We start from the raw sequence: 21,592 nt of genomic DNA, 5'->3' as shown, positions 1-21,592 counted from the left end.
ACACCTATTGTTAAGGATGTCCTAATTGTGTTATAAAGACCCTTTGCCCAAATGTTTTTAACTTTGTGAAACATATGACTTGAAAGTCTTTCAGGCTTGGTTTCTGTCTCAAAGTTAATTTTCGCACGTGTGTGTAAACTTGGAATGAAATTGATTCAGCCATGTTTTGAGGAGGGGAAAATTATAGGAGGAACTTTCCCCCTTATTAAAAAAAAGGCATTGCAAGAATTTCTTAACAGCTCTTGCACATCAGCAGTTTGGGATGGAAAACTGGGAAGCAGACTTGTGGTCAAAGATGTGCCTTCCGGTGGCCTGGAACAGTTTGGCTAAATTCAAAGGGACAACAAAATTAAAATCATGCATGGACAGTGAACGCTAAATAATAACATTTTTAAAAATAATGATCTCTGTGTTTGTAAGGAAAATGACGGCAGACACATGTATCTGTGTGGGATTTTGGTTTGTACTGGAAATGTGTTGACCCTTGCCTAGAGCTCTGCTTCACTAAATGCATGCCTTAAAAGATCATTGGAGCTTCTCAAAACACAGGCGGAATTTGAATAAAATATTTCAACAACTTTGTTGTTGAAAAAGGGAAAACTTTAAAAACGAGGTCTGATTTTTCTAGAAACCTCCATTTGATATGAACCATTAGAAAAACTTTGTTCAAACATGTAATCCTTAAATAAAATGCCTTAACCCTTTAATTGTTACCCTTCACTTGCCAGATTCTTTGTCAGTGTTTTAAGTAGCATATTAAATGACATTTTGATTTGCTTCAAACGTGCCAGGTGCACTTGGCAATGCAGGAGGTGTGCAGCTCCCAGATGTATCTTGTACATTTGCAAGAACTGAATTGATTAATTAACTTCATATTTATGTTTCTGTTTGATTCATAGGCTTGATTGGCTCACTCTGGTGACCAATTTACATGAATGTCCTAGGGATTGCATCACTGAATAATTAATCTGTATATCCAAGTGGCTGGCTTCCACATGGATGATTCTAAGATATTGCTTGTGTGATCTGTTCATTCGGGCTCATCATTGGGGCGTGCAGTAGGATGGCATGGAGGAAGATTTTGCTCCCTTGCTGAGATTTCAGGGAATCCTAGGTCACTCTCTCTTGGGAGCAGAAATAAGCAATGCAGAGACCAGGTGTATTCTTGTATACTTTGTTTGTTTACAAAATGTGCTCCAGTCTTGCTTACCTGGAAAAGATAGAGTCATGAATTGTAATACGCAGAGACCTCAGTAAAGGCATCACCGCCCTGTCTCCAAGAATCAGCTTTTTTTTTTAACCAGTAGTATTTCATAGCATTTTTATAAATATAAAATAAATGCACATTGGTATAGTGCTTAGTGCCATGGGACCCTGGTCCATGATGTGGACCACTACTCATTAAACGAATATGGTAAATCATAATACTAACATATAATATAACATACTAACATATAATATATTGCAAATGTATTTAGAGAAGGCGAGCTGTGTATTTAGAGCAGGTTTGTGGTTCAGTGTAATCAATGATGAGCCAGATTAGCCATAAACTGTAACATACATTTGACCCTTTCCTAATTTTCATGGATATAATCTCTTCCCAGAGGATTTCTCAGTCTAATCTGGCTGTTTAGTAGAGTATATTTTGAATGGGTTATAATTATATCTGGCCTCTAGAGCTTTTAAAAACTGGGTGAGTTTGATGTGTCATTGAAGGTTTAGGGAGAAGAATAATTGTAAAATGATCAATTAAAACCTGGGGCTGTTCACATCAGTTGATGATCAATAGCACTGAATCACTTCAGAAAAATGCACAAGTCCCAGCTAACTTTGAGGATTTTGAACATTAGGATATTTTTCTCACTGAATCTTCTCTGACTGGGCATTTTAACCAAACAAGAGCCCAGATTAATAAAAACCGCTTTCCCCGCCCCCCAACTCTGAGCAACCTGTCTTAACTTTCCCACTAGCCCAGTAAATGATTGGGGACTGCACCCATCCTTGCTTCTGACTCTTGGATATTCATATTAGCCCAGATAACTGTTAGGGTTCATTATACTCTGAAGTTATTAACTAGCCTCTCCTTAACTTTGCTAATCATTCTTACCCTGATTCACCAAGGCACTTATGCACATGCTTAAATTTAAGCACAAGTTGTCCCATTGAAGCCAGCTGAGATGCCTATAGTTACTAAGTACCTTGCTGAATCAAGCCTCCTGTGAAGATTGGCCTTGAAAGCTGATGCTTCAGGGAAGCATGCTACTGAATGAGTGACATGCTCTGAGTGATTCTGAGAAATGGCAGGATCCAAAGGGTGTGCTTTCAGCCCTGAGCAGTTCAGAGGGCTCAGAGTAGGGGGTGCTTTTGAGGAACACCAGCAGGTACGAGATGCATTATAATCGGAAAATGTCTGAAATCTCTATTTTAAGATAGGGTCACTTTTCCCTTCATCTGAAGCACCAGATAATGGTGACTTTGAGGGTTGGACAATAGATCAGATTAAGTAATGGACTGATTTGCTACTGCAGCTCCCCTGATGATCACTCACTTGTAATCCAAAGCTGCTTGAAATTTTCTGGAAGTTGGTTTTTCAGTGAAATTTTTCTGCATAATGTTAATGTCAGAAACATAAAAAAATTAGGCAACTTTTGGTGACATTTAAAAAGATGTTTTCAGCCAGCTACAGACTGGGTCAAAAAAATTCATTAAAAAAATCAGTAACATTTATTATTAAAATTCAAAATTCTGAACGTTTGTTTTGTCCTGCTCTACTTGTCATGTTGCTATCACACAGCGAAGGGGGAACTCATGGCTGGCTACGTGAGTACATTTGACTTTGTCTCTTCAGCACAAGTTCAGGTCACAACTGTGCAGTCCCTGGAGGTTCCCTGAAAACAAGGAGAATTGTGGGTTAGAGCAAGAAGTGTGCTAGCCACCAAAAGGGTCCATAGTGCTGCCCCTCTGTACCAGCAGCAAAGGGGAGAGATTTATAGTATTCATGCAAACTTTTCTCCCCACCTTGGGGCATATGTATTATTGAGCATACAGTCTTTAGTTACATGCTCAAGTTATTTATTTCCACAGGACCCTACTCCATTCAGCTCACAGGATGGATGCACAAGGGGGCCACACTAAGGTTGTACAAGAAAGCATAAACTTGGCGTTTCCTAACTTTCAAGTGCTTGACTTTGCAACCTAAAGAACATTTTAATGTATTTTATATATAATATCTATATATGGGGATGGGTAGACTGACAGTCACATAATTAAGATAAAAATTATAAAAGATATAAATCCACCCGATTCATGGCATAAGTCAACCATTAACTGCCTGGGGACAGGATGAAGTTTCTGTTATGGATAAGTTACTCCATAATAGTACATTTCAGGGTTCTTGCACCGTCTTGTGAAGCATGTAGCATTGACCACTGTTGGAGATGGATACTAGATTAAATGAATCCATGGTCCAATAGCATTTGGCAATTCTTTTGTGTAACTGTTACAAATTATCACCAAAGAAAATTGATGCCTGGCAGGCACTTTAGCTGTTGTGAGTTGCCAACTTTAGGACTCTAATAAAACAAAACAGCATATTTAAAATGTATTTTAAGCTAGTTACAACTAGCTAAACAAGTGAAACAAAACTCTACTGAAAAATGCACTGCAAATATTGCATGCCTAAGGCAACATGACTCAGATGGATAAGGTTTCAGATAAATCTTCTCCTTATTTCCATTCTGTATGATGTCTACCATGTCATCACTGTAATTATTTTCAATGTGATGGTGACCTTTGGGAGGTTCTCCTCCAGATTCCCTGATTTTTACTCAATCTGCCTTCTATTCGTAGTCTCCCAGTTGCACTTCTAAACTGCTGAATACGTGAATCAAGAGCAAGTGACTCAGCATGCTAGATTTACCCTCCGACTTCTGGCTACCCCAGAACTATGATGCCCTACAGCATCTTTCGCTGAGGAAAAAGCATCATACAGTTACTTGGCAAACTTGTTCTTTGTTCTTGTGGCTTTTTCATATAAACACAATAAAGTCTGACTATTTTTCTTTTCATGTGCCTGTTGTTTTCGCACAGATAAAACAGAACTTTTACTTAAAATGACATTTTTAAGCCAAGGTCCTTTTCAACTGTGGAAGTTGGCTGCCTCTGGGGAGATTAGGGATCCGATTTTCAAAGGTTATCAACCCATGTATTCCTTTTGTGCACAGTCTAATTTTCTCACCCAAACACAGTGCACAGGGAATTCACATGCATGTAAACCTCTTGTTCCAGTGTGTTTTGCACATGTGGATTCCATCACACGTCAGCAACTTTCAGTGCTTCAGCAGTACATACGCTGGTTTCTGCTTGTGCACAAAAGGAAGCAACGTTCTGTGTATTTGGCCCTATGTGCTCTAGAGTGCTTTTTGAGATGTGTATGGAATAACTCCAAGTGTCCTGGCCATCATTCTGCGCTGAAGGAAGAAAACTCCACACAAGTCCTAAGACACGGAGTGATGGGCCCAGAGTAAATGCAACCTTCCTTCCCCCAAGAACCAGGCAAACGCATCTAGGGGAACATATAATTCCCAGGTCTAGCCTTCACCTTTGGAGGTGACTCTTTGGTGTATAGTTGTGATGTCCCACATTTTCCTTACATCTGCTTATCTGCCAGGAGCCAAATGGTGGCCATGTCCATCACAGCTGATGTCTACCAGTTCCGCTCAGGTCCTATGAACCAAGTGCCCTCAAGAAACTTGCAGAGAGGGGTGTTCAGGATGAAATCCTGGCCCATTTATGTCTATGGCAAAATTTCCATTGACTTCAATGGAGCCAGGATTTTCATCCCATGTATATTTGGAAAATATCAGAATGTGATCAAGTGATTGCAGCAGTTGCATCGCCAGTTTTAAACTGGGGCTTCTCTTGAGTGTGCATCTTGAGCCCATTTTTGTCAGACATTAGCCCAACATAATCCAGTCACTAAAAGATGTCGGTTTTATGTCTATGGCATTCCTAGTATACTGCCTGAAATTCAAACCAGTGGTCTCCTGTATGCAAAACAAGTTAGGACATTCGTGGCTTCCACTAAATAAGGTAAATTGTCACATGTTCCCTGTACAAAAACTTCACTGCTGGATGGGAGTGGGCCACGTGAGGTAAGCAGAAAATTCAAATACATTTTGACTTAATGTTCTTTACTATGTGCTTGAGTTATTTCTAGGTCAATAAAAAGCCATGATCTATTGACAAGGAAAGAAGTATATTTTCTTTCCTCACCCTTCCTCTCCTCTTTCTTCGTGGTTTTCCATCTTTCATGCTTTGTGCCTTGGATTGCTCTTTTTAGGCTCATGAGTCAAGTTTTTTCTATACTCGTGGGTTTATGGGTGGTGCCCTATGTGGTTTGGGCATTTCAGTGCACAACTATCAATACCATATCCAACTTGAATGAATCCTGTTGAAAAGACTCATAAAACACACACAATATTCGGACACCCTAAAACACTGTGATAAGGAACATGCTATTTTATATATAGATATATAGACATCTGCTAAAGGTCCACTGCTTGAAGGTTTATTTTTAATTAGGGAAATAACAAGAAAGGGTTACATGAAACCAAACTTTAATAAAGTCACAGTGCACTGTGCCTATTATTCTGCTGCTGAGCGGGCTGCCGCACTACAGGAGCATGGAATTCTGCTACAGACTGGCACTTGCTGGGTGGTTCTTTGGCAGATTTCAGAGCTGTCTCTGTGCCTCACGTCAATATGACCTAGAAAGGAAAGAAAGCCCAGTCAGCCCAGGACATCATAAGAGCTGTAACCCTCACTGAGATCTCCTGTTTCCCTGAGGTTGTCCTAAATATAAATTCCACTTTCTTGAGAAAAGTGCATCAGGCTTTATTTGCTTCTTGTTTTGTCAAAACAGATTATTGCAAATTTTGTCTATAGCAGTGCCACGAAGTTCATAATGATGGGCCAACAAGAAATACAGCCTGGGATCTGTTGAGTTGCAGGGTGATCCTAATAAGTGCTGGAAAGTTGAGTCATTTTGATTAGTGATTGTTGGTGAAGGCACTGCAGATTTTAAACGTAACTCATTATTTTTTCCTTAGTACAGCACTTGTCAGTTGTTTTTTACTTTACAAGGATCCACTTATTTGCAAAATATTTCTGGTCAGTTCTTCCAGACTTATAATGTTGCAAATAAAATGTGGGTTGTGTTATCCAGGAGCAGGGAGTACCTTTATTTCATTGTTTTACCTGTAAGCCTCAGTGAATAGAAGGCAGTCCCATTTCATCATATCTCTTTAATAACGATGTGGGAGGTCTGCTGGACTATAGGGGAGCTTCCTTTTAGCTTCTCAAGGAAAATATTACTTGCTTCTTAATATGTTGGGCTCATATGCTCATGTTAAATGAACTGAATATTTGGTCAACCTTGCTGATGTTTGTATCAGATTTGTGTTTGCTGAACAAGGGGCATGTCTACACTGCCCTGCAGTTTGGACTATAGGGGTGTGAATAGCAGCATTGTAACTCTTCCACATGGGCACTGTTGGCATGATCTTAAAAGTCCTGAGGTCACAATAATGTAGTCTTTTTTTTAAGAGAATTGATCTCTTTCCTTTCACCCCTTGCATTACTGAAAGTAAATGCAACTTCACCTTTGCTTTGCTCAAACCTTTCCTGCAGAAGTTTCACTGAAGTGTGGAAGTTCGCTGTGTTTTTTCACCTTGTGGTCACACATACTTACTCTTTTGTGTGTGTGTGTGTGTAAAAGTATGGACGCTTTGGCTCTGTCTACACTTATGGTGGAATGTAGACGTTCCACGCCACCAAGTGTAGACAAACCCTTCTTTACAATGCTTTTCTCCCTCTGATCACTCGATTCATGCAATTCTCTCCCACACACAAACCAACTCTCCTGTAGCAAACACTGTTGCTACTTTATTAAGTTTTATGTTTTCAAATTATGAAGCACAACTAATTACCAAGTAGTGAAAGGTGATGACCCCCTGCAATTCTCATTGATTTCATTCCTCTCCACTGGAACCGATAGAGTCCTACTGCACCTCATTTGATCTGGAACGAGGGAGATCTCATTCCTTCTTTATGCTTTAACCTCTGGCCAAGGTTTTCAAAAGTGATTATAGATTCTGGATGCCAAGCTAAAGACACCTAAAAGGTGCCTGATAGTCAAAAAATGCCATATGAAAATCAGGCCCCTTTAAAACATCTCAAGTAGGGCCTCCCAAAAATCTCTCTTGAAAATCTTGGTCCTTGTATCAACCCTCTGCTCAGATATCTGTTTGCATAGTGCATTTCCAAGGAACATTGTGTGCAGTTTATATTCACACGCAAAGTTTGCTTTACAATTTGGGGGCAGAATTTGCCCAAGAGCATAAGCTTCAAGCATGCAGAGTTTAGATGGTTACAGACAAAATCTACTAGTTCAATCACACTTACAGTAAGTCCTTCCTTTCAGCTAGCCCTGGAACCACACCACGTACTGCTTTACAGTTAATTGTAGCTACACTGACAACATATTGTATATGGCTAACGACATAAAAACTTCAGTGAATAGGAAGTTGCAATCTTAATAATAATGCAGTTGTGACTGGCAACATTATAGACTGAATTACAAAGAGTGCCTGGGAAATGGGAGAAAATCACTTAAGATTTCATAATGCATTTGAGAGGAAATTATGGTGCCTATGCACCCTGTGTGAAGGCAATTCCATGACAGCAAATGGATAGGGATAATCTGAACACTGTAGGAATGAATCCCACTTGAACCCAAGACCCGTTGTCTTGTGGTTCCACGCAGGTTCGTAACCTCAGGTGGTGTAGGATGAACTGTGCAATGTGCTACGAAGGGGTTAGGCAGGACACTGTATATTGCCACATTTCCTGTGGGCTCTTACAGTGTCATGCTCAGAAATGGGAACCAACTGGAGAGAGAGTATATAGCCTGGCAAAATTAGATTTAAAAGTTATATCTTGTTGTTAGGCAAATATTATCCTCATTCCTGGCTCAGTTATCAATGAAGTTCTACAGGTGATATTACTAAATGTATGGCAAATGAAAGAAAAGTTTTGAATGTTGGGGTTGGAAATTTGGTTTTGTGGAGTAGATGTTAAGAATATAGAGATAATCTGCCTCCTAATCATAGGCAACAAGTCGATAAAGAAGAGACTGCCAAGTTTCAGCTCCCTATCTCAAGCTATTTCAACTCTAGAGCTGTTCAGAAAGGTTGCAAGAAATTTTTTATAATTAGAATATTTTCCCACTTATCCTCATGCTATAAAAAAACAAACCCTAGCTGAATCATTTTTGCTCAGACTTTCAAAAACCAGATTAACCTTCACAGAGAGATGAATGAAGCCTGGAGAATTTTACCTTGAAAAATGAAAGTTTCAAAAAAAAGATGAATGGCTGTAAACCATGTAAGAGAGGAAAATATTATACACTGTTAACTCTAGTGGCTACTGCCTTTCCCATTGTACAGTATGGGTATGTTTATATATACACACCCAAATAGACATGTGCAGAGGGATGGTGACACATTAACGTTTTCAAACTTTAACAATTTCACAATTATTATTAGCTATTATTTTAAGGTGCCACCTAAGATTATGAACAGAGATTGGGACCCCTTTATGTCTGGCACTGTACAGACATGGAGGAAGAGACAGCCCCTATCCTGAAGAGCTTACTATCTAAGTAGACAAGACAAGCAAAGTCGGGAGAGGAAATATAACTGACCCAGGATGATGGTTTGCAAATGGCGTGTTAGAGCCATTATTTCATGTTTTAATTGTTTGGGGTGGGTTTGCTGGGGAATGGATCAGCTAGACAGAAATAAATGAGAGAGAACATTATGGAAAGGCGTTATGAAGACATGGGAGGGAAGAAGACATAGAAAAGGAATAGAGCAGGGGTGGGCAAACTATGGCCCGCGGGCCACGTGCAGCCTGCGGGACCCTCTTGCCCGGCCCCTCCCCTGCTGTTCCCCCTACCCTGCAGCCTCAGTGCGCTGCACCATCAGCTCAATGCTCTGAGCGGCCGGGCAGAGCCGTGGCCTGACCCACTGCTCTTGGCGCCAGCCACCGGCGCTCCAGGCAGCGCAGTAAGGGGACGGGGGCGGGGGTGTGGATAAGGGTCGGGGGGGTCAGAGGGCAGGGAACAAGGGCGTTGGATGGGGTAGGGGTCTCTGGGGGGGCAGTCAGGAAGGAGGGGGGGGTTGGATGGGGCGGCGGGGGACAGTCAGGGGCAGGGGTTCCGGGAGTGATCAGGGGACAGGGAGAAGGGGTGGTTGGGTGGGGCAAGGGTCCTGGGGGGCAAGTCAGGAATGAGAGAGGGGGTTGAATGGGGCGGCAGAGGGCAGTCAAGGGTGGGGGGGTCTGGGAGTGGTCAGGGGACAGGGAGCAGGGGTGGTGGATGGGGCAGGAGTCCCAGGTGGGCCGTCAGGGGACAGGGGGAGGGGTTGGATGGGGCAGGAGTCCCCGGGGGAGGGGGCAGGAGTCCTGGGGAAGCCGTCAGGGGGCGAGAAGCAGGGGAGGGAGGTCAGATAGGACGTTGGGGCTAGACCATGCCTGGCTGTTGGGGGAGGCACAGCCTCCCCTAACCGGCCCTCCATATAATTTTGGAAACCCGATGTCGCCATCAGGCCAAAAAGTTTGCCTGCCCTTGGGATAGAGAATGGCAGAAGTGGGACTGAAGGAGGGGAGTATGGAAGGGCAGATGGAGTGAGCGAAGACAGACTGAGATGGAGGGTGGCAGCAAATGAGCCATGAGCACAAAGGGGCACTATCCTTCTGTAGAAAGCATTGTGATAGCATCATCAGTACTTGAAGGTCCCTGCTGCAGCTGCTTGTCTGTTCCCACCAACACGAGTTTCTTTCATACACCTCTTGTGTACACATTACACTATGTATTGTATTGTTATGTTGTTAAGAAGTGATGGTAAATTATTTTGATACACAGCTTTACTCTATTCGAGAGTCAGTGGTTGAACTCAGCTGCAAGTTTCCCCCACAAACAGCAGGGTTTTCCATTTAATATTGAAATCGCCCAGCAGTTCTTTGGTTTCTTTCTTTCAGAAGATCATATTTGCTAAGTGAACCACTTCAGGCCGTTATGTGGCTTCTTTTTTGGTCGCATTTCAATATTTCTGCATATTCAGTCCCAAGAGCTTCATCCTCTGAACTCTGAATGCTGTTGTAAGAAACGGAAAGGGGTGAAAAATTAAAACTGAAGTTGTTCTGTTGATCACCATGAGGCAATTTTAATAATAAATGACTTAGGATGCTGTGATTCTCATAGTAATTATAATAAACAAACTTCGTTAAACTTAAAGAATTTAGCAGTATAAACTCTCTGCGAGGTACTTAGGGTATCTGTGTACTGTGGTTTAAAAACTGCTTTCTTTTGCACAGTATTAAATAACCTCAGCATCGCTTAAGCATTTCTTATGTTTATTTGAATGTTGCAAACCTCCCCAAGTTTGGAAAACCAAACTTAGTAATAGGCATTTGTTTGTTTGCTCTGCGATCAACATATCTCACCGAGGCCAGGCTTTGGATGAGGACAGGTGTTTCAACATTTCTGAGTTTGTCGCCAGTCTTGCATCTTATGTATGTAGTCATTTATACTAGTGCAAAGCAGTTGTAATATGTTATATTCTGGTACTTGCTTTACGCAAATGGACATGACTATACAATGTGCAAGTCACTGGTAAATCAGCCCCAGATTGTATAGTGAGAGTATTAAATTTGAATTTCTTGGGTTTTGTTACTACATTAACGTTACGTCAGTGTTTGGCTTTCTATTAATTTTCCTTATTTTTCTTTACGTAAAGTTACAAAATGCATCTGATTTATCAGTTCAGACTGCTTGTTGCAGATGAACCCTGATTTCTGCTAGGGATGCTTAGTCTATTGGAATATGCCTCCATGGATGGAGAATTCATGATTAACTGAATTCAACTGCATAACTTACTGTATGACTAAAAGTTGTGTATACATGTCCTGCCACCCACGTTCTTCCTCGGAGGAATGACTGTGCCTCTAGTGAGGAAGAGACCATTTTGGTAAATAAATATGCAAGTAGATAGTTTATAAAATGCATATTAGTGACTCAAGTACATATATAATTAGACATTAGAAAGCAGTATCTACCACAGAGATTAAACAGCTCCTTCAAAGTCTAGTGGGTAAATCTTTAGTCACGACATTATAAATTTCTTGCTGTTTATCCAAAAAAGCTAGACTGATCTTGCAGATACATATTTTGTTGTTCATTAAGCATTTTTAATCATTCATTTTATTGTACACGCAGAGCCATCACCAAGCTCCCAGCTTATGAATTATTACCCATCTGTCATTCTCCTTTTGGTTCACTTTTATTCATTTTCATTGTGCATCAGGGCTGTATTGAAGCCCCCTTGTTTTCAGGTTGCATTCGGACTCTTTAGTAGTGAACCATTTCCATCTAAACAAGAATTGTCCTTCATCCAAAGCTTGAACTGAACCCAGAACTTTGAGTTTCAAAAAAGTGCTGATAACTTTATGTATATTCACTCATTCAAGTCCTTCTGTACTTTATCTTTCATCCATCACTGAGCAACCAGGGGAAAAAGTTGCTCTCCTTGTATTTATGATTTTGTCTGAAATTGGAGAATACTGGAAAACTTGCAAGAGACATTATGCCTAATTTCTAACCCATTTCCCAATAAAATTCCCAGACCATCTGAGTTTTGTTTAACATGAAGTATTGAGACAATCCTGATAAACGATGGATGAACCTTAAAAGATTTGTATTTAGTGTATAGTTTGCATGAATAAAGCCCCAAACTTTAAGGGGTAAAATTCCATTTCCCCAACTACTACAATTTATTTTGAAGTGAATAGGATTGTGCTCATGTCCAGTATGTTCACACAGTCCTATATCATGTTGAGACAATAGAACACTGGGGGATCACATGTTGAGAGAGAAATCAGTCATCATAGGCATGAGTGTGCAGTGTCCGTGGAGATCATTCATGTAAATAAAAACCAAAAGCAAATAAAAAAGCCTTAAATCCCTCAAAGTGCACCTCTTATCACACAATAAGAAACAATGAGCAAACGTGAAGTAAATTTTGAAAACACTTATTAGTTGACTAAAGTATCCTCCATCTAAAAGTGAGGAAATTATTTTATTAGAATACTACCTGCTGTTCTCTTAACAAGGATGTAAGAGAAGATGATGCCTCTGGAGGCTGGGCTTTTGGTCTTGCTCTTTAAGAAAGAGGGGCTTGTACCTTTGAAACTTAAAAATCAAGTGACCCTAGCCTCCTGAAATATAAATTGCAGGCTTATGAAGCTATGTGTTGTTTCAGTACCAGCTCTTAACAGCAGAGGACCTGGAAGCAAATTATGGAATAGATCCCTCTAGGAGCTGTTTATTTGCTTTGTTTTTCCATTTGAAAAGATATGTCAGGATGACCCTGAAGAGTGCATACTAGTAGGCGTTTTAATACAATTTTGTGAAATGAATGAAAATGCTGTGAGATTTCTGAGTAACTTTTGCCTAAACGAATGGAAGTCCCTGCCTCAGTTGTTTCTGAGGGCAGACTGATAAGGGCACTGTCAGGAGATGGAAATGTGTGCTCCTTCAGTACCCTAAAGTTTGTAAACAAATTTCACCTGGATTATCCAAAACTATGGAGGGATATTTGCAGACATCGCTACACAATGCCCTCCCTTTAATAGACTCTAGGACTTGCCTTCTACCTTCATACAACTTCTCTGGCCACAAATGGCACTGGCTCCCCTATGTTGTTTGGGGGAATTCCAATGGCCTGTAACTTCTGTTTCAAGACTTTGCAGCAGTAACCAGTGAATCTAATCTCCCCTCTGGCATGTTTAGGGGCCTCCTTGAGACCTGATTTTTTCCCTCTCCCCAACCCCCAGTCATAAGACCCCTTATGGAGGCTTGGTAAGCCCATTTCTCCCTTCTTTTTTTATATGGGGTCAGCAGGCTCTTTCCTCTTTCTCTCTCTTCAGGGAGCAATCTGATGGGCTTAATTGCCCTACAGTCCTCTTTAGAGAACAGCAACAAATACTGTGAAAATAGTCTCTTTCTCTCTCGACATTCCCTCTTCTAGTCATGGCTAGAGTTGAACTGTTGCCACTTTTTTGAAGTATTTTTCAGCTATACTCTGCAGAAGAGCACTCGTTCTTTTTTTCTTCCTTCTTTAAAGATTGGGATAGCTAAAGCCACACAGAGTTGAGACTTTTATCTAGTGTGCTTGTTTTTATTTATGTGTAAAATATCCCACATTCTGAAGCCTTATCCTAAAAATTCCAGCAAAACTGAACTGTTTTCAGTTGTGGAGGGGGTGCCAGCTGACAGCATTTTTATAGGGCATGTAGGGAGTGACAACTGAGGGAAAATAAAACAGCAAAAGAAGTCACTTTTATATTTCCTTCACCCTCAGTGCAAGTGGTGGGCAAAAATACTTAGCTGATTGTGGTGAATGCTGCTCTCTGATCCAAGAACTGGTAAAGGATGTGTTGTACATACAACAATTTTACATGGAAAAGGAATGTACACGAAGTGACTTTTTGTATTTTTCTGTTTAAAAATATGGAGTGAATTCTGTGCTCGTGGAGGAGAGTGGACAATAGCAGCTATTTGAGACAGGAATATGACTTGATCCAAAGACTAAGTCATTGGGAATCTTTCCTGTGATATTACTAGTCTTTGTATAGTGCCCATATTGTGGGAAATTGCCATGTGAGGTTCACATTTGAAGCCTGTTGTGAGGGAGAAGCTAAGGGTATAACTAAGCCCCATCTTAGAAATTGTGTGGCCTCAAAGTTTTGACTTTATGAAATGCTTGAAGGATGCTGCATGTAGTAATCTCACTTATAACATCTGTACCCCATGTTATAAGGTTATATGAACTGTTTGCTTTGTAAACTTCTGTAAGTCACCAAACAGGAAAGAAGCATTAACTAATGTAAAATCCTGGCTTCCTACAGCAGGTGTTAGGTCCTGCCCATAAGAAGACCAATAGAAACCAAATAAGCCATTGTGAAACATCAAAGAACAAAGACTCTGTTGATTGCTTCCTCCCTTCCCCTCTCCCCCCACAACCCTGCACGAAGAAGAGATGTGCACATGGGCTTGTCACATCAGCTTGAACTCTTGGGGGATGGAATAAAAATCCAGAACAAGGAGAAATTGTATCTCTATGCTGCTTGGGCTTTGCGGGAGAGCAACATTTCTGAGCATAGGAAGGGATCCCCGACTATTTAGCCTCAGTTACCCCTAAAGGACATGTAATGCTGGCATATTACAGCAGCTTCTGTCACCTTTTGAAACCTGAGACCATAGCTCATTTGTATTGTACTTGCTTTAATCTTGTAAATTTCTTATTTCTTTCTCTTAGTTAATACATCTTTAATTTATTATAGGATTGGTTACCAGTATTGTCTTTGGTATAGGTACAATTGACCTGGGGTAAGTGACCAGCTCTTTGGGACTGGGAATAACCGGAATATTATTGTGATTTTTGGTGTAATGGACCATCTATCGCAAGGCAAGCTTGCACAGGTGGCAAGATAGACTGAAGTACCCAAAGGGACTGTCTGTGACTCCACGGTCAGTCTTTTATAGTACTTGAGGAGTTTACACTTGATACTTAGTTGATGAAATATAACTATAGAATTCACGGCTGGTTTGGGCCCTGCTGCTTAACAGTCTGCCTGAGTTTGGTACTCAAACCCTTGAGTCACTCCAGACAGCTCGACAGTCATTATAGAAGAGTGCTGACTAGTTTAAAATAACAAGGCAGGTACTGTCTGAATGTCATTTTTTTTTTATATAGTGGCCAAAAGCTGAAAACCTTTTTCACTTATTTGAGAAGGCTCATTTGATTGTGTCTGTGAAATCATTCTTCTCAGCTTGAGGACTTTTTTGACTGAAAACGTATTTTGTCTTCCAGCCTTCATTCTGCCAACAGTAACTGGGATCTGAAAAAGAAATATGCCACTTTCTTGTTGTTATGGTGAGCAAGAGTTCTGTTAGGTAGATGCTTACTTTGATCAATATAAATATGCTGTCTTTGGTTTGTAATGCAGAGGCTACCCTCTCAAATATTAGTGTTCCACAAGATGCCAGGTTTATACTTTCCTGTCTGCCAGACTTGCAAAATATTGCACATCTCCTGGCAAACTTTAATATGACCTTGCTTCTCATGTTTGTTGGAGATAGCTGCTGCTTGAGTTCCTTATTGAAATTGATTTCTCATCTAAAATTCCATGCCATTTGGCCATCATTGTACGTTGCCTGGTGGGCCCTTCCCCCTCTCTCTGCTGCTTGAGACTGAGTGACTGGTTAATAACAGATATGTTTCTGACTTGTGAAGAGTGCAAAGGATACATGTAATCTTATGGGCTAATGATTGTAGTATGGTTTTGACTTGCTAAGTAAAAATAATAGCAATGTGTACAGGAAAGATCTACTGAAAGTACTAAAAGGGCCTATTTGACACTTCCCTGTACCTAACCATGATGCAGGTCAGCTTAATTAAATCTTAGTGATACTAATTGTACAAGGATATGACTTTATCCTTATCTCTCCTTTCTTTTCTGCTTTCTGTCTCTATGCTTACATTTGTACTTTTTCTTCTGCCCCGCCTGATGTATTTAGTGTTTAAAACTAACCTTTCAAAGAGAGATTTTTGGGCCAGAATGACAGCGTAATATAATATTTACTAACCTTTCTACTTTGTAGTAATCTTACAGCGGTGTTTTGTGTGATCTATTACAAAAAAAGTAATAAATTTTTCTACAAAAAAGATACTAAGCAGACAAGAGAGGCCATTAGTTCAAAGAGTCTGAGGCATATGCTGGTGGCAGTCTTTTCTGTTTTGAATGGTAGATAAAGCCTTTGAAGTTAAGTGTGATAACTTTATCTTTTTGTGGAAGGACCTGCTTTAAGTCTGTTCTCAGATTAACTCCTGTGTGATAGCTGCATTATGGATTTCTTGTGATTTATTAAGCCTAAACTAGGAAATGTATTACATGCTCAACAGATTGCTTGTGTGGTATCCTCTGTGAACTTTCCCATTATTAATCAACAGATGATGTTGTGTACATTATGCTGATCTTGTAGTGTGAGGTGTGCAGCCACCAAGAGAGATGCATTTGGACAAATTCAGAGGCAGGCCTAATGTTAAATTAACTGTGCTGTAGTGATCCTCAGATAGTATTTGTGGCTTATTTCTGGGCATATGATATACTTAGAAAATGGGGAGGTAAAAAGAGCCATCTGATAGACTGTTGAGGATTCCGAGTGGGCGGATGCCTAGTGAAGATTCCGACTCCAAGTGGGTGGATGGCTGGAATGAAATCAAACAGAATTATTGATACCTCAGCACATCATTCTAATAATTAGAGGAGGCAGCACTACAGAGTAGCTTCAGGAGAGAAGGGCCTCATTCACTTGAAATCTCGTCTGTCTCAGCAGCTGGAGCTGAAGACAATTCCATCCAAAATGAACCTGAAACCTCAGAAAAGCAAACCATGAGAACACAAATTACTTTTTGTTTGAAGAACCCACAGAGGGAGCAGAATATTAAGAGACAGAAAAGATGGGCCATGAACAGCTTGAATGATGGACTTGGAATCACTGAGCCAAATTCAACTCTTGTGTAGCTTCACAAACCTCCACTAAAATCTGCTATGGATTTACACTGCTGTAAAGGACAGCAGTCTCACTCTTTATATTTAATAAAATATATTATATTTTATAGCCAACTATATTAACTATCTTTTAAGGATTATTTTATCTTCCAGAAGGATGTATGTACATAATGGGCAGTCCTTTCTTGGTCTGTTGGTCTCTGAAGAATCCAGTTTGAACTAGTATAGGTGGGTGTCTCCCGGTGGTGGTACTTCTCTGGAGGTGTTACAACCTGAGCCCTGGTCTACACTAGGACTTTAGGTCGAATTTAGCAGCGTTAAATCGATGTAAACCTGCACCCGTCCACACGATGAAGCCCTTTAGTTCAACTTAAAGGGGTCTTAAAATCGATTTCCGTACTCCACCCCTGACAAGTGGATTAGCGCTTAAATTGGCCTTGCCGGCTCGAATTTGGGGTACTGTGGACACAATTCAACGGTATTGGCCTCTGGGAGCTATCCCAGAGTGCTCCATTGTGACCGCTCTGGACAGCACTCTCAACTCAGATGCACTGGCCAGGTAGACAGGAAAAGAACAGCGAACTTTTGAATCTCATTTCCTGTTTGGCCAGCATGGCAAGCTGCAGGTGACCATGCAGAGCTCATCAGCAGAGGTGACCATGATGGAGTCCCAGAATCGCAAAAGAGCTCCAGCATGGACTGAACGGGAGGTACGGGATCTGATCGCTGTATGGGGAGAGGAATCCGTGCTATCAGAACTCCGTTCCAGTTTTCAAAATGCTAAAACCTTTGTCAAAATCTCCCAGGGCATGAAGGACAGAGGCCATAACAGGGACCCGAAGCAGTGCCGCGTGAAACTGAAGGAGCTGAGGCAAGCCTACCAGAAAACCAGAGGGGCGAACGGCCGCTCCGGGTCAGAGCCCCAAACATGCCACTTCTATGATGAGCTGCATGCCATTTTAGGGGGTTCAGCCACCACTACCCCAGCTGTGTTGTTTGACTCCTTCAATGGAGATGGAGGCAATACGGAAGCAGGTTTTGGGGATGAAGAAGATGATGATGATGAGGTTGTAGATAGCTCACAGCAAGCAAGTGGAGAAACCGGTTTTCCCGACAGCCAGGAACTGTTTCTCACCCTGGACCTGGAGCCAGTACCCCCCGAACCCACCCAAGGCTGCCTCCTGGACCCGGCAGGCGGAGAAGGGACCTCCAGTGAGTGTGCCTTTTAAAATACTACACATGGTTTAAAAGCTAGCATGTGAAAGGATTAATTTGCCCTAGCATTCGCGGCTCTCCTGGATGTACTCCCAAAGCCTTTGAAAAAGGTTTCTGGGGAGGGCAGCCTTATTGCGTCCTTCATGGTAGGACACTCTACCACTCCAGGCCAGTAACACGTACTCAGGAATCATTGTACAACAAAGCATTGCAGTGTATGTTTGCTGGCGTTCAAACAACATCCGTTCTTTATCTCTCTGTGTTATCCTCAGGAGAGTGAGATATAATTCATGGTCACCTGGTTGAAATAGGGTGCTTTTCTTCAGGGGACATTCAGAGAAGCCCGTTCCTGCTGAGGTGTTTGCCTGTGGCTGAACAGAAATGTTCTCCACTGTTAGCCACGGGGAGGGCGGAGGGTTGAGGGGGTAGCCACGCGGTGGGGGGAGGCAAAATGCGACCTTGTAACGAAAGCACATGTGCTATGTATGTAATGTTAACAGCAAGGTTTACCCTGAAAGACTGTAGCCACTGTTTTATAACATGTGTCTTTTTAAATACCGCTGTCCCTTTTTTTTCTCCACCAGCTGCATGTGTTTCAATGATCACAGGATCTTCTCCTTCCCAGAGGCTAGTGAAGATTAGAAAGAAAAAAAAACGCACTCGTGATGAAATGTTCTCTGAGCTCATGCTGTCCTCCCACACTGACAGAGCACAGACGAATGCGTGGAGGCAAATAATGTCAGAGTGCAGGAAAGCACAAAATGACCGGGAGGAGAGGTGGCGGGCTGAAGAGAGTAAGTGGCGGGCTGAAGACACGGCTGAAGCTCAAATGTGGCGGCAGCATGATGAGAGGAGGCAGGATTCAATGCTGAGGTTGCTGGAGGATCAAATCAGTATGCTCCAGTGTATGGTTGAGCTGCAGCAAAGGCAGCTGGAGCACAGACTGCCACTACAGCCCCTGTGTAACCAACCGCCCTCCTCCCCAAGTTCCATAGCCTCCACACCCAGACGCCCAAGAACGCGGTGCGGGGGCCACCAGCCAACCAGCCACTCCACCACAGAGGATTGCCCCAAAAAAAGAAGGCTGGCATTCAATAAATTTTAAAGTTGTAAACTTTTAAAGTGCTGTGTGGCATTTTCCTTCCCTCCTCCACCACCCCTCCTGGGCTACCTTGGTAGTCATCCCCCTATTTGTGTGATGAATGAATAAAGAATGTATGAATGTGAAGCAACAATGACTTTATTGCCTCTGCAAGCAATGATTAAAGGGAGGAGGGGAGGGTAGTTAGCTTGCAGGGAAGTAGAGTGAACCAAGGGGTGGGGGGTTTCATCAAGGAGAAACAAAGAGAACTTTCACACTGTAGCCTGGCCAGTCATGAATCTTGTTTTCAAAGCTTCTCTGATGCGTACCGCGCCCTCGTGTGCTCTTCTAACCGCCCTGGTGTCTGGCTGCACGTAACCAGCAGCCAGGCGATTTGCCTCAACCTCCCACCCCGCCATAAACGTCTCCCCCTTACTCTCACAGATATTGTGGAGCACACAGCAAGCAGTAATAACAGTGGGAATATTGGTTTCGCTGAGGTCTAAGAGAGTCAGTAAACTGTGCCAGCGTGCCTTTAAACGTCCAAATGCACATTCTACCACCATTCTGCACTTGCTCAGCCTGTAGTTGAACAGCTCCTGACTACTGTCCAGGCTGCCTGTGTACGGCTTCATGAGCCATGGCATTAAGGGGTAGGCTGGGTCCCCAAGGATACATATAGGCATTTCAACGTCCCCAACAGTTATTTTCTAGTCTGGGAATAAAGTCCCTTCCTGCAGCTTTTGAAACAGACCAGAGTTCCTGAAGATGCGAATGTCGTGTACCTTTCCTGGCCATCCCCTGTTGATGTTGGTGAAACATCCCTTGTGATCCACCAGGGCTTGCAGCACTATTGAAAAGTACCCCTTGCGGTTTATGTACTCGCCGGCTTGGTGCTCCGGTGCCAAGATAGGGATATGGGTTCCGTCTATGGCCCCACCACAGTTAGGGAATCCCATTGCAGCAAAGCCATCCACTATGACCTGCACATTTCCCAGGGTCACTACCCTTGATATCAGCAGATCTTTGATTGCATGGGCTACTTGCATCACAGCAGCCCCAACAGTAGACTTGCCCACTCCAAATTGATTCCCAACTGACCGGTAGCTGTCTGGCGTTGCAAGCTTCCACAGGGCTATCGCCACTCGCTTCTCAACTGTGAGGGCTGCTCTCATCTTGGTATTCATGCGCTTCAGGGCAGGGGAAAGCAAGTCACAAAGTTCCATGAAAGTGCCCTTACGCATGCGAAAGTTTCGCAGCCACTGGGAATCGTCCCAGACCTGCAACACTATGCGGTCCCACCAGTCTGTGCTTCTTTCCCGAGCCCAGAATCGGCATTCCACAGCATGAACCTGCCCCATTAGCACCATGATGCATGCATTGGCAGGGCCCATGCTTTCAGAGAAATCTGTGTCCATGTCTTGATCACTCACGTGACCGCGCTGACGTCGCCTCCTCGCCCGGTATCGCTCTGCCAGGTTCTGGTGCTGCATATACTGCTGGATAATGTGTGTGGTGTTTAATGTGCTCCTAATTGCCAAAGTGAGCTGAACGGCCTCCATGCTTGCCTTGGTATGGCGTCCGCACAGAAAAAAGGCGCGGAACAATTGTCTGCCGTTGCTCTGACGGAGGGAGGGGTGACTGATGACATGGCTTACAGGGTTGGCTTACAGGGAGTTAAAATCAACAAAGGGGGTGGCTTTACATCAAGGAGTATTTCAGGCAGGACTTCATGGAGGGTTCCAATAAGAAATGGTGCACCTAAGTTATTGTTCTTATTGGAACAAGGAGGTTAGCCTGGCCTCTGATTGATACATGGCTAGATTTACCTCGCTGCACCTTCTCTGTGAGTGACTGCAGTGTGACCTAGAGGAATGAGTCCCCTAGACAAGGGAGCGGGGGAAGCAAATGAGTACAAAACAAATCTGGTCTATTTCTTGTTTTTATCCACTCCATCTATCTTTTACATCTTTGGCTGGCAGCAGACGGTGCAGAAGGACTGCATGCCATCCACATCTCATGGCTGCTCGGCAGAAGATGGTGCAATACGACTGCTAGCCATCCTCATCTCTTGCCTTCCCAGCAGAAGATGGTACAGTACGACTGCTAGCAATCCGTATCGTCTGCCTGCTCACCATAAGATGGTTCAATAGGACTGACTGCAGGACTAAAGAGAATGACCTGGTCAAGTCACTCCAAATTTAGTCCCTGCACCCATGTCTGACCAGGAGCACCTCGGACTTGACGATGACGGCTACCAGTCGTATTGCACCGACTCAGGAAAAAAGGCGCGAAACAATTGTCTTCCCTTGCTTTCACTGAGGGAGGGAGGGAACGGGGGCCTGACGATATGTACCCAGAACCACCCGTGACAATGTTTTAGCCCCATCAGGCATTGGGATCTCAACCCAGAATTCGAATGGGCAGAGGAGACTGCAGGAACTGTGGGATAGCTACCCACAGTGCAACACTCCGGAAGTCGACGCTAGCCTCGGTACTGTGGAAGCACTCCGCCGAGTTAATGCACTTAATGCACTTAGAGCATTTTCTGTGGGGACACACACGCTCGAATATATAAAACTGATTTCTAAAAAACCGACT

This window comes from Eretmochelys imbricata, chromosome 5, assembly GCF_965152235.1.
Source record: "Eretmochelys imbricata isolate rEreImb1 chromosome 5, rEreImb1.hap1, whole genome shotgun sequence".
Taxonomy (NCBI): domain Eukaryota; kingdom Metazoa; phylum Chordata; order Testudines; family Cheloniidae; genus Eretmochelys; species Eretmochelys imbricata.
The sequence above is the reverse complement of the archived record's forward strand: the minus strand, read 5'-3'. Positions refer to the sequence as shown.